The following is a 13,460-nucleotide window of genomic DNA, read 5'->3' on the forward strand; positions in this document are numbered from 1 at the left end:
TTCGCTTCGCTTGGTTTGGAGCCGTTCGCGCTTGTTTTCATTGTCATGGTTTGCGATCCTTCTTTTACAAGGATGACTCTATACCGAGACGTCCCGATGGAAAAGTATTTGGAGACAATGCTCGATTTCGGATTCTTACGACAAGACGGACCCTGAATACAAGGAAGCGGAGGCGACACCCAACACCTCATTCTCTTGGTCTTTTGAACGCTACGACACCACAACAGAAAGGACACCAACATGATTTTGATCATTGGCAACGACATCTTCATCTGCATAAGACATGACTCGCGTTAAGAATGAAGGACGAAGAAGGTAAACACAGCGCCGATTTCTCAGCAGAAAAAGAAATAAACACGTGAAATATCGTGCCTACACGCACAGTAAAAAAAAGAATAAAAAAAAAAGAGGAGTTGTGATTTTCTTGCTGTGACGTGACTGCCACAGCGGCTCGGCCGCGGTTGGTGTGGCTGTACTGCCGCAGCTGCGCTGGAAGCTCGATGGCGCGCAACGCGTGTTTTTCCACTAGTGTGGCTGGACCTTTACGTCACGCAATATATGCCAAATCGTTATCGCTGTAGCTGAGAACTGCTTAGAGGCGGTGATTTCAGGCCAAGGTTTCTAGTGAATATGTGCGCTCAGAATCTATTTTTATTTGTTTATATGCACGTTGGCCTAACATTACTGCCAGTTACAAGGATAAACTAAGAATAGCTGGAGAGACGCTTCATGTCTTGTTGTAATAATTCCCTAGAACGAGTCTTGAAAACTTGAAGACAACTGGTGTTCTGTATTGCATGCGCAATAGAGCACAAAAAGAAGAAAATTTCTGCTATGAAAAGCAATACATCAAACTCCGCAAAACAATCACCAGTGTATCAGTAGTGGTAAAAAATTGAAAATTTCGTTATTTTCGGTTACAAAGAAAACAAGGTTAGCGTAAAGGTAATGTAACCTAGTTCTACCGAAATGTTTTGACGCGTCATAAATAATACAAGTAACTTTCTGGTAAAACATTTTGCTTCAGTAGAAACCTTGTACCATTATGTAGTTTCTATACTGCCCACAAAAATATTTCTCGCCATAGAACGTCCATATTCAGGAATTGCTGATCCTATCACTATGTCAGTTTGTGCATAAAATTGTTTAAAAGATTTCCTGAATGAATTTTTAACATGCTGTCATTCCACTGAAGTTCATTGTGCATGTGAATTGAAGCCTTTTTATATAACCCCATGAAGCTTATACCTCAAGATGGTCGAGGGACAATGTATAGCCTATATTATATTTTACAGCTTGATTGAGTGCCATGTACACAGCAATGCAATTGAAAAGCGATACTCGAACCACCTGGAGCCCGATGCTTTTTGGGCCATCAGTAAGTGCTGGGTGATTGCTGACGGACTGAATGCAGTCACAATTTATCACAAAGGTTTTTGCTTTTTTGTGACCCAAATGCATCAGCTTGAGGTCCTGAGCACTCATTGGAGGCGCAAAGTGTACCAGAAGCTACATCAACCGAGTAACTATATATTTGTGCAACCCACAACAAACGGTGCTATTACACTTTGACACTAATTGCAATAATACAGACATCTATAGCATAGAGTAACATGTAGTCAAATAATTACGCCAACAGTGACAACATAGTGAAATGCAGTAATAATGGACAGGGTTTACTTACGCTTACAACGTTCGTAAACTTGCCTATTCTCGTCCCACAAACAGGTTTTCGTTAAGGCGGGAGGGTCACATATGACACCGGCTGTAACTGAGCAATAGCTGTGGGCTGAAGGAAAAATATACAAATCAGTTTCCTCGTTGAAGGAGAACAGTCTCGCTGAAAAAGTGGCGCTGTGAAACTTGCGCTTACTCGCCAAAGTAAAGGCACGAGGATTCGAAAGGGATTCAAGCTAAAATTGACGTGCATCAAAAACAATGTCTTCTTGAGCCAGTTGGGAGAAAAAAAATGGAAACGGCATTACCAGCGGTGTCGGCCCACATGTTAAGAATGGAACTTCTCCGTGATCGGCCGACGAAAGACGCTTAAAACACGTATACCGAATGCAGAAAAGTGGATGAAGTCGCGAAAAAGGAGGCCGCCATAAAAATGCAACTAAAAACATGATTTTTTGTGAACAACATAAACAACTACAGCGTCCCTAGTGCTGCTAACACTTGGCGCATAACACTTGCTACACTACAATAACTGAAGTTTTCCTACCTGCTTCCTATATGGCGCCTGTTGATGGTGATGTTAAATATGCCACATGTAAGGAAATACAGAGACTAGACATAACCTGTGCGCCAAGCACCAGTGAATTCAACCAAGGCTCAAGATTTTCGTAACGCCAGTTACATTGCTGCCGTGGCTGTGTTTTCTTGTTACCTCTTTCCACTTGTTGAAGGTGAACCACGTTAAAGCGTTATGGAATTACGAAGATCATAGGAGAGTTCGTGATACCCCCGCTCACGTCTGAAGACACGTGAGAGGTTCTAGGCCGTAAGTGATAAAACAATGTCACTTATGGGCCGTCACGACAAACAAGTCACTGCGAGTTATTCGGTTTTAGGTTGGTAAATAACGCAACATTAAAAAGATATTCGAAGTGCATGGGCGAAAGAAAAACATGATCCATTGTTCTCAGTGATGTACTGGCTGGTAGCGGTTTAGACTGGCTTGTTGAGTTATATAAAAATGTTTGCTCCTGAGGTTCCATGACTACAAAAACTAATAATACTGAAATAGAGCTGGGCCTCCACAGTCACTGAATGCAGTGTCTATGGAGAGGGTACCCCGCAAGGTAACGCGACAAAGAGGAAACCTCCTTGACTTAAGAAAATGCGAGAATATTAGTGCGACAAAATTTCAGGGAGCGAAGTATACTGGCCGTTGTTAATGATGTTCAAGTTACATGCATCCTAAAGGTTTTGGGGACAATAGGAACGCCGCTTCAAATAACAATGGCAGATACAAAATTTGACGGATTGAGTACGCGCCATGGAGAACATGCTTTCAAAGCATGTTGAACGTTGGCTTTCAAAGAGGTTACACATAATTATTTATTTTTAGGGCTGCCGCACTAACGAGTTTCTTGCTATAGAAAACGTTTTACAGTTGTCGCTGTAAAAAGACCAGATATTAAGTGTCCAATTCGCGCAGGCAAGGGATTCAGAGATGTCAACAAAGCATGTGGTTAGCGCGAATGAAGCGGAAGCATAGAAGAAGCTTCGCGCCCAGTAAGCGACGCTTCACTAAGCCGCGAAGAAATGCGATGAGCATGAGCGCAGCTTTCGTACAGATGCTCGAATTGAAACACTGGCTGGCCTCATCGGTAAGTGTCGAGATCATGAGTGGTGTTTCGAAGCAAATATGATGTCTGAGAGACGACGTTCAGCAAAATATTTGAACAGACATTGAGACATTGCGAGACCCAGTTGCCTCAAAAATGTGCCGCTCTACGTCAACAATTATGACTCTCTTTTCAGAACGATGTATCATGTCGTTCGTCCTTACACGAACATTTCGCAGAACAATTTTTATTACATGGTATGGAATTGGTGTCATCTTTTCTTTCACTACTACGTATCCGAGCACAAACATGGGGAAATGCCTGTTAAAGAGCAAAAAGGGACAATGGCCAGTAGCAGAGACGAAATTGGGCCTAGATTAGTATTTAACGAAATAATGTGACGGGAATAAAAAACGGCTATATACTCTTCAAAATGTCTCCATTATCGAACTCAACACGTGTGTGTGTACCTTTGCATGATTTTTCGTGCTCTGAAGGCTCTTATTTTTCTGATCCCTGCGCAGAGTTAATAATTCCACATACGGAAACTGAAACTATATCTTAACCGTCAAAGGACCACTACGGCCTTAGATGATTACGAGCAGTGTATTCTTACAAGGAAGAGGTTACAGGTCACCCTACTGGGCAAAATAGAGTATCAGCTAGCATGATACTTTTATAAAGCAATGTGGAAGTGATGTGAAAGAATGATCTGTAGCATTAAGTGAAGGGTGGAAGAGCGAGGTGATTAGAAAAGTACGAACTTTTTGACTACATTGAAATTGGCAGAAAGTCAACGACTAAAGCAAATAAGAAGGTCGGGTACAATCTTAGGCCCCTGTGACGCTCTCGTCTTTTTATATACCTAAAAGAAACAAAGGTAGGTTTGTTTCAGGCATAACAATAGACAGGAGAAACAGGGTAAATGTCATACATTGGGCGTAATAGCTGCAGAGACCATCCGTCACATCACTGGTCCCCGCTCCTTGGAAATCCAGTTTGCTTCGCAGTTGGGGTCATTGACCTTGGCTTCCTTCACCGTGCCTAGATATGGGGTTCATGGCCCCCTGCTCACCGGACGGGGGCGCCACCACAACCACTCGGCAAACCTGCTTTACTTTTGAATAAAACCAGTCAACTCTCCCTTCTCAACTAGTCAAGCGTGTATTACTTTCAGCCGCTACACCGAGCTCCCAACAAGTGGTGATCCTGACATTTACGCTTTTTTTTCGAACGCTAGTTATAGACGACGCTGCTCGTACTCCTGCTGACCCAGACGACGCCTCAATCACGTCTCCTGTCATCACCGCAGAGATTCAGCTTCTCAGATTTTGGCCCAAGAGTCATCGAGTTCGGTATATGCAAGGAGAGAACCACTTCCAACTCCGGTGCATCCCTTCACAGACATCAAGGTACCTACAGGTCGTCGCCGCGCTACCCTCCTACATCACGGATGCCATAGACGACTTGATAGCGTGCGTTTAAATGCCGTACAAAAATGCCTCACGTGACCTGGTCCTAGCTACCTAGGGACAGGTTCGTTCAGGGACTTTTGAGAAGGCGCGATGGTGGCGCCAAGTGATGCCGTGGAGCCACGTGGCACGTTGAATCTCCGTCCCACGCCGACCGCTGGTCGTACGATGTCTCCGCAGTGGGTTCAGTATTTGTTCGTGCAGTAGTAGTGGTGTGGCATGTCGGCTTTTGGTCTCGGTGAACTCTGTACGTGTAAGACCCGTATTTCTGAAGAATTCAGTGGTGCTGACGATCGAAATGTTCAAGTGGCGTAGCGCCTCGGCAATGCAATTTGCAAACCGGCGCCGTACAGCAGCGTCGCCGTGTTCGCCCTTTTCGGCAGCGTGATCACATTGCACATGCACGTTTACTTGACGGGCGTCTTAGGTGGAAGTATTCTACATGTTCCTGGCCCCGACTTAGGTTACATAAGTAATATAATGCATAAGGTGGTGTTTGCTCGCAACTGTTCATGCGTGCATGAAAACGGACAGCGCATGTTTTCAATCGTGTTCAGCCCTAGTGCGCTATTCGTGACTTCATGTGATTTACTTTTATCGTCGGCTTTACGACAATTATCACGTATTGCTGTGAACCTACACTCTAAAAACTAGGGAGGGTATCTCAGGAGTGAAGCAGCCGATTTACTCTTCAAAGCGTTGTTTTTCTCTCGCAAAATGTAGAGTGGCGGGAAATACACTGTTGACTCCGTCAGCAAGGAGAGAGTGAAATGTACTTTTCACTCTGCCCTTCTGAGAGAGAGTAGAATGCCCGTTCTACTCTTGCGGCAGTAGAGAACAAAACGTTGTGTAAGCTTCTGCTTCAACTGTAAGAGACTGGCCCCGAACATGGCGATGTATCACTCACGCACGCTGTGCAAGCAACACACCGTTTTGCTTCTAAGACAACAGGCAGCCACAGTTCAAAGCAACGCGGAGCGTGCGCTCTACATTTTTACTCGGAGTTGCTCCACCGCGTGCGCGCTCAACATCGTGGAACAGCACAGCATCGGAGAAAGGTGATCCGTCCAGCGAGCAACAACGAAGGCCATCGAAGCGAGATCATGTGTAGCCGCGAAAACACGATAGTCGTTTGTCATTCGTTGGATATAACAACAAATCCTCCAGGGTAAGTGAATTCTAACTTAGGCGCACATTCTGCGTATGTGACGTGCTATCGCCAGGAAGTCGTCGCGGCGCTTAGCCGACGCGATTGACAACGGACTAGGCAAGCACGCTGTGTCTCCGGGATGTCAATCGAAAAAGCCAGTCGTCGCGATGACTGCATGTGATTTTATCACTTGCCGCTATCCGTAAGAGCTTTGAAAATCGCAAACGCTGCCAGAACCATGGTATGTTCAATAAGACGTGATGGGAGCGGGCGCTTAAAATTGTTTGTTCACCAGCCCATGATTCCGAGCCTATCCGGAGTGTGCTTAGCGTGCGTTTTGTGTGTTTGAATTTATTCAGTTTGACAGTCTACTGTGTAGGGAACGCTGTTGAAATAAGGAGTCGCATAACAGACGGGATAATTTTGCTGGCGGCATGCTTTCGTTATAAATAAGCCGCGCGCTTGACGGTGAATCGCCCATGGGTAACCTGCGACCACTGAAGTTACGTGCAGCGCCAGTGCTAGTTAGAAAATTTGCCGCAGGCATTCAGCTGCAGGCTGCAAGAGGTCAGTTGGGCGCGTTATCTTGAACCTAATGAAAGCGCATGAGGAATTCAGGTTTTATGCTGAATAAAGCATAAAGCTCATATAAGCAATCTTGTGCGCGACAACTATAAGCGATGCGATGAAGATGGCTGTCGCGTTCGCTCGTCGCCTACAAGTCGTACTCCGTCCGAGCGACGATTTTGAGCGACGTCTCCTCCCCGGTGTTGCCGGTGAGGGCTGCAAATACGCGTCGAAACTAGCATGACGCGTGCTTTATTAATTTAAGTTGATGTATTTTACTGCAAAAAGTAGCATAAAATATTTCTGAAGGTCTTGCAGTAGGTTCTTATTCTTGCACGTGTAAAAATTCAATCGTTTGCTCGTTCCGCGCGACAATCGGTAGCGTTTGAGCGATGTACATCCACTTCCGGCTTCGCGCTGCTGGCTAGTCGCTCATGGCACCTCCGGGCTACGAGCGACAAATTCTAGATTTCCAGAACCGAGGGATATGTTCAAGCGACGGCCAGTTTTGTCGCTCGTCGCCGTCGCGCACTAAATCGCTCTGATGGGGCTTAGCCCTAAGACTGGACTGTTTTTGCTCATGTATTGAAATGGTGTGATCATATGCCTGATATTATGTCTCATGTTACGGTTTTCGAGCACTGTGCGAATTTGAAAGGGTGCTTATGTGTACGAACTCGGTGAATTGTCAAGCAGCGCGTTATGCATCGGTATCAAATATAACGGATGCTGTGTGGAATTACAATTGTGGGGGCGCTTTGCATACGCTTATTGTTTTGGACATGCCTGTGCATTTGCTAATATGAGTTGGCGTTTCAGAGTTATTGCATATGAAGAGCTAAATCACCTTTCTTTTGGGGGTTACAAGCGTAATGTGTGCATCTTGCTATTGCATGGCAGATGAAAAGGTGTTTATCGCTTTATTATTTTAGTGGAGAAATAAAGTATAAAAATAAAACTTTGCTTTTATTCCGTGTTACCAGTCGTCTGTCGTACACAAAGCAAAGAGTTGGTCTAATAAACTAATAACTACGGTCTAACTGAAACTTTTACATGCCTTCTAGAATGTAAAATGCTAGATTTCAAACTGCAGCAGTAGTCGAGTCTGCCAAAAATGAACTCCATTGCGCACTTCATGAATGAAAATAAGTTTATGCCTTTATTAATCTTAGATACAGGCCGTAGTGAACATTCTTGTTAGTATTGAAATGTGGGTAAGCTTGCATAAGAAGCCTTGTTGCCCTTTCCTATAGGTACATCCAGTCGTATCCATTGAACTTGAGGACGATATTTTCATCCCTAATGAGCATCATATTTACAGATATGATCCTGAAATTACGGCTTGAGCAGTGGCACAACCAGAAATGATGCGGGGGGCCACTGGGCAAGGCTTAGGATGTGTCACAAGTGGTGTTTGCGACACACCAGACTAATGACAGACTTATGACATCTGACAATGACCAATATTCTATTTATTAGTAGGAATATTATAATAATGGTGCTGAACGAGGATGAACTGTCAGTTATTTATTTTTTGTTTAAATAAATAAACGAAGTTAGTTTAGCAGTTGACTGTTGCAATCATTTAGATGTCTCACATACATTTCATTAGGAAGACTAAGAGCTAAGACTTTCTTTTAGTGCCATGACCTTACGTCTTGACTGTGTTAATGTTATTTTACACCATTTCCTCGTGTTGACTTTTGCACACGATATTTTTCAGGCACCCGCTTTATATAACGCTAAAAGGCAGCTGCAAGGACACAAGAATGTCAAAGAGCCAGCCCAGTGCGACTCCATGTAGTGCAGAGGCGCGCACGCAAAAGAATCAAAATACGTTGCCATGCAATTTTGACGAGAAAACTAGAATGTGGGTATATTGGGTGTACCATTTGACTAAATGTCAATAAAACTTTCGAATTATAGTATATCACACCAAAAGGAAAACTCTCACGTGCTCAAGGCAGTCATCTTAAGCAGGATGTGAGACTGGGCTAGTTGGTATTCCATGCTGAAGTGACTAGCGAAAGAGGGAACACGGGACACAAAAGGCGACAACGACAAGGGCTTGTCCTTGTCGCCTTTTGTGTCCCATGTCCACTCTGGCGCTAGTCACTCCAGTCATCTTAACATGGTATACTTATGTAATGGCTCTGATGGTGAAGTCAAAATCCAGTATGCTCTATGGAGACAAAATATAGGCGCAAGTGTCATTGAAAAGTTAGAAATGTGTTTAAAAAAAGCTGATTAGTTTTGTGAGAAGTGACTGCCTTTTGTCTTGCCTCTCAACAGATATGTGCATGTGATAAAAAATATTGGTATAATGAAATTGCATATTTGCTTAGTGACATGATACATACTTGCAATGAGCATGGTGCCTGTGTTCTCTATAAAAACAACAGCTCATGCTTGGTTAGGTGCTTACATACATATAACAGCTTTAATAGTTCAAATTTAACGGCACGTGAATGCAAGGTTGCAAATACATGAAGTGTATTTGCAACTACATGAAGTGAAGTGTACATGAATACATGAATACATGAATGTGCACATGAAGCAGGTAGATTTTCATGTCTTCCCTTTTATCTAGTTTTTACACCTGATTTTAGAAGTGTGGCCTCCATTTCGGTTCTAGAAAGGGGAAGTATTGGGGGCAGAGTAGGCCATGTTTAAGAAATCGTTATTCTTTAGGCGCATGCTCACGACACCAGTTAATTAGAACCGCTCGTGCCACTCGAAGCGAAAGCAAGGAGCAATTAAGGCCTTAACTCTGTACACCGTGGTGCACACCTTACGTCTTAGAAGCCGAAGAGTTACTTGTAATTGAAAATTAAAAAATAATATAAAATCATGGTTTCTCCTTCTGTCAAATAGCTTCTGACAGGTATTTGATTTTTTTACTAGGGTGAGTCAATCTACTTGCCAACTAAGTATGCTAGTAGAGGTAGAGATGCGTTCAATGCAGAGAACTGAGAGCGTCTGTGTAGAACACTTGTTCATCAACTGGCGGATGTGAACATTCAGTGTTAAGCAAAAGCCCCTTGGTTTCATGGCTTCTGTAGACATAACTTTTATAAGGCAAAATAAAGTTAAAGCATTTTTGCACATGGCAAATTTCTGGACTTGCGATAGAGTGCACAGTGAGGTGAATCGTCCCAGACACATATGTACTTGTTTTGAGACGAAGATTCTATGAAGTGCGACTTACTTTAGCGCATCTTAACCACTTCAGTAGGAAAAAAGCTTTGGTTTCAGGTAATTGGTTCATTGTGCAAGTATATGCATAGTGGCATGCAAAATCCACGGGCGTGGAAGGGATATGTGAAACAGGATGGTCCCTTCCTAACTTATGATTTGCTCGCTTGTTTGTCTTTTTCGTGCACTTCTCTGCATGTACTTATACTGATGTCGCCTTTGATGCATCATGTTAATCACATCTGATTTTTTGGTTCACATCTAAAGCCATACTATACATTAGTTAGATTGCATTTTCAACGAGTGACAATAATTGATCATGTAATTATGCAAGCTGTTTCTCAGAAGTAGAGCATTCTTCCCGTAATGGGAATGAAAAGCTACCATACATAACAAGAAAGTTTGTGCGCAAGATTTTAATGCCGATTCTCCTTGCGGTTTGTACTTATTTGCTACACACAAGATAATATTGTAAATATAATTTTATTCTTTTGTGAGAAAGTGTAGCGGATCAATCCCAACAGCACCACTAAACTACTTTCGTGAGGAGTCCAACCGAATAGGAAATATGATACGCGTCTATACCGCTTTGACACCGGGCAGGATATTGCTGCTGAACCACAATACACACTTAGAAACAATGGGGTGCAGCCAATACATGAATAACTTTCTGTGAAATATAGGCACAGCTAGTTAGACCTGCGGCCTCGCATGAGCATATACAACACATTTCCAAACGCACTTTACCCTCAGTCAGGAAGATCCATACTCTGTACAGGACGTTATCAAGTGAGCTGGTGTCTTAGAATATGGCCCACAAAAAAGTTTCTTGTACAATTTATCTGCATTACCAGCCTCATGCTTAGCAGCTCATCTGGTAACCTTTGTCATATAAGTGCATGCGTTTTCTGCCAGAAATGCGCTTGCTGGTCAGTAATGTGGTGCATATTTCTGTTCGATCATAGTGTCAATACTTTGTTATCGGAGTTTGCACACGTTTGTTCTATGTTTAACTTTCCATTGTATACTTTATTTTTGAGAAGGTGGAGCCAGTTCAAAATAAAGAATATTTCTACACTGTAATACTGATGAAACTTTAGAGAATATACTTATGTTTTATTGCAAGATGTGTTCCAAAGTTCATGGGCATCATTGTAATTTGATTTTATGTGTTTGTCATTATGTTTCTAGAAATATTATTTAGTTTTCTTGTGACTGCTCAATAAAGATTTTGACTTTTTAAGAGAGAAAACGCTTCATTTGAGTAACTCGGCGACTACAGGTTACATCCCATTCATCAAGCATAAGTGCAGGAGCTGCTTATGAAGGAATAAAATATTCCCCACATGTAAGTATCGCGAATCCCTTCTAACGTGACTATGGATCTACATAGTGCTTTCACACTATAAGGAAGTACCCGCCGTGGTTGCGCAGTGGCTATGGTGTTGGGCTGCTGAGCACGAGGTCGCGGGATCGAATCCCGGCCGCGGCGGCCGCATTTGGAAAGGGGCGAAATGCAAGAACACCCGTGTACTTAGATTTAGGTGCACGTTAAAGAACCCCTGATGGTCGAAATTTCCGGAGTCCTTCACTACGGCGTGCCGCATAATCAGGAAGTGGTTTTGGCACGTCAAACCCCATAATTTAACTATTGAGAAGAGTACTAGCACTCTGTTCTGAAGAAGTACAAGCACCCTGTTGGGGGGAGTAGAAACACTCGGCTTGGAGGAGCAGAAATACTCGGTTTAGAGGAGTAGAAGCACTCGGTCTGGGGAAGTACTATTACCCCTGTGGGGAGAGTATTAGCACTCTGCGGAAGAGTACTAGCACTCCCTTGCGGTGGAGCAACAAAACTGTCAGGAGGAGTTATCCTACTCTCTCTCAAAGAGGGTCAATCTACTCTCGAAAAGAGTGAAATATGGGACAAGCAGGTACTCCCTCGAAGAGAGTGCCCGGAAAATTTTGTTTTTACAGTGTAACGGAGCTTTAGTGACATCACATGGTCTGCCAGAATTCCACGAACTAAAGGCAGAGTAGATGTTAAAGATTATTGGTACTAAGTGCGCAATAAACACAGTGAGATGGAGCTTAATACTGTGCCCTATGATTTTCAGCTGCATCTCTGCCCGTTGCTTTACAACGAAAATAATTGTATTGTATAAGAGTACGCAAGCGTTTTCTCGCACTTTTCCCTAGGTTTTAGTTTAAGCACAACCTTCTCTGAAACATACGTTCATCAAACCGTCAAGCGCGGCAGACATTTCCCGCGCCGCCTGCTATCGGGGAGGCACCTATTATGGTTTGAGTAAAAGCATGGACGTCATCTGGCAAAGGTCCGAGCACCCACAGACATCCCTGCAATCGTCAGCATGTGAAACATGATATTTCGAGCGCTGTTTCTCGGGAGCACATATTATCACGCTTCAAAATATACTACAGAGAGTAACTGAAAGTCCCCGAGTAGCTCGTGAATCTCGATGCTCTTTCCTTAATGGGGCCATCATGTCTCAGTGATACCCGGTGCAACATTTGCGTACAGTCGTCAGCGGATGGAAGACGATACGGCGATCGCTGTTAATACGGAGCACATACTCTGACGCAGCGAAACGTGCAACGGCGAGTAACTGAAAGCATCCGAGTTCCACATGAATCTCAGCTCTTCTTACCTTAATCGCGCAGCCCTCTATGAGCGATTCTCGGTACACTAAGATTGAGCACAGAATCTATTTAAGGGCTCACGGTCGCGTTGTCGCATTTCATTCATTGACGACTGTACACACATGGACGAACTCGCGTACGCAACCCAACAACAATCACCGGGCCACAAACATGCCGCACGCCGTTTACGAGCCGGATGTTTACATCACGTGGTTTACAATCGAGTGCATACAGCGCCACCTTCTGGCTTGTATTTTGATTGGCTGTGATAAATCGGGCGTTACTTTTTCCAAAGGAAGCAAGAGTGTATCTGTATTTCAGGCATCGCTCGCTTCTTTATTTGCCTAGTGCGGTGACGTGGCCCAAGTCATGCAATGCGGAGAAGCCACTGCTAATGCACTGATATGGATGCTTGCATAGATAAATAAATATGGTGATAACAGCGTGCCCCGCACTGCATCGCCACAGCTTGGCAGATTCTTTATGCGGACGGGTGCACACACAAGTGCTTCTAAAATTGTAACCATCTTTTTTACGCAATATTTGACAAAAGCTTTTTCTTTCTCATTTCCGTTTTCTCACTGCCACGTACGTGTTTTGTTAGGTGTCTTTACTGTACTATCTACTGCAAAGTCTTCTAATAAAAGCTACCACTGGCACATACAAAATTATTCTGTTCATTGTAAAGCAACAATCTACCATTGTACAATTATTGAAATGTGTTTATTTCGTTATCAGGTATTCCTCAAGTGTTCCAGATAAAGCGGGTTGAACATGCACCTGTTGCTAGTGCTGCACTGGTTCTAGCTCTTGCAAGCACGGGTCATGCTATGGGTCTGTTCGATTCACCTGCACTACTGTGAACCAGTTCAAGGCGGTTCGCGAGAAGTTCAAAAATTATGCAGCTCCATTCCTGAGGTGCAGGCCCAGTGAAACATTCGAAACGAATGCAAAGGTGCAGACCCGGTGCAGGTGTTATGTTATGTTAGACTAATGTGCACGGAGTGCGTAAGTTTGAGAGGTCCTGGACTGCAGGAATGGTTGGCTTCTGGTGCTATCGTAGACACATTAGACTTCTGGGGCTAGCGTAGACACATTAGACATGCGTAAGCGGGGTTTAAACAG

General features: G+C 43.7%; 1 long non-coding RNA gene across 1 annotated transcript in view; it reads right to left on the reverse strand.

Annotated features, from left to right (window-relative positions):
* Positions 1-13,460, reverse strand: part of LOC129385416 (uncharacterized) — a 44,075-nt gene that overhangs the window by 13,791 nt on the left and 16,824 nt on the right. Inside the window, exon 2 of the long non-coding RNA XR_008612951.1 lies at positions 1,685-1,789. This is a non-coding gene — a long non-coding RNA (uncharacterized lncRNA). The remainder of the gene's footprint in view (positions 1-1,684; positions 1,790-13,460) is intronic.

The sequence above is a fragment of the Dermacentor andersoni genome, chromosome 7, assembly GCF_023375885.2.
Source record: "Dermacentor andersoni chromosome 7, qqDerAnde1_hic_scaffold, whole genome shotgun sequence".
In the NCBI taxonomy this organism is placed as follows: domain Eukaryota; kingdom Metazoa; phylum Arthropoda; class Arachnida; order Ixodida; family Ixodidae; genus Dermacentor; species Dermacentor andersoni.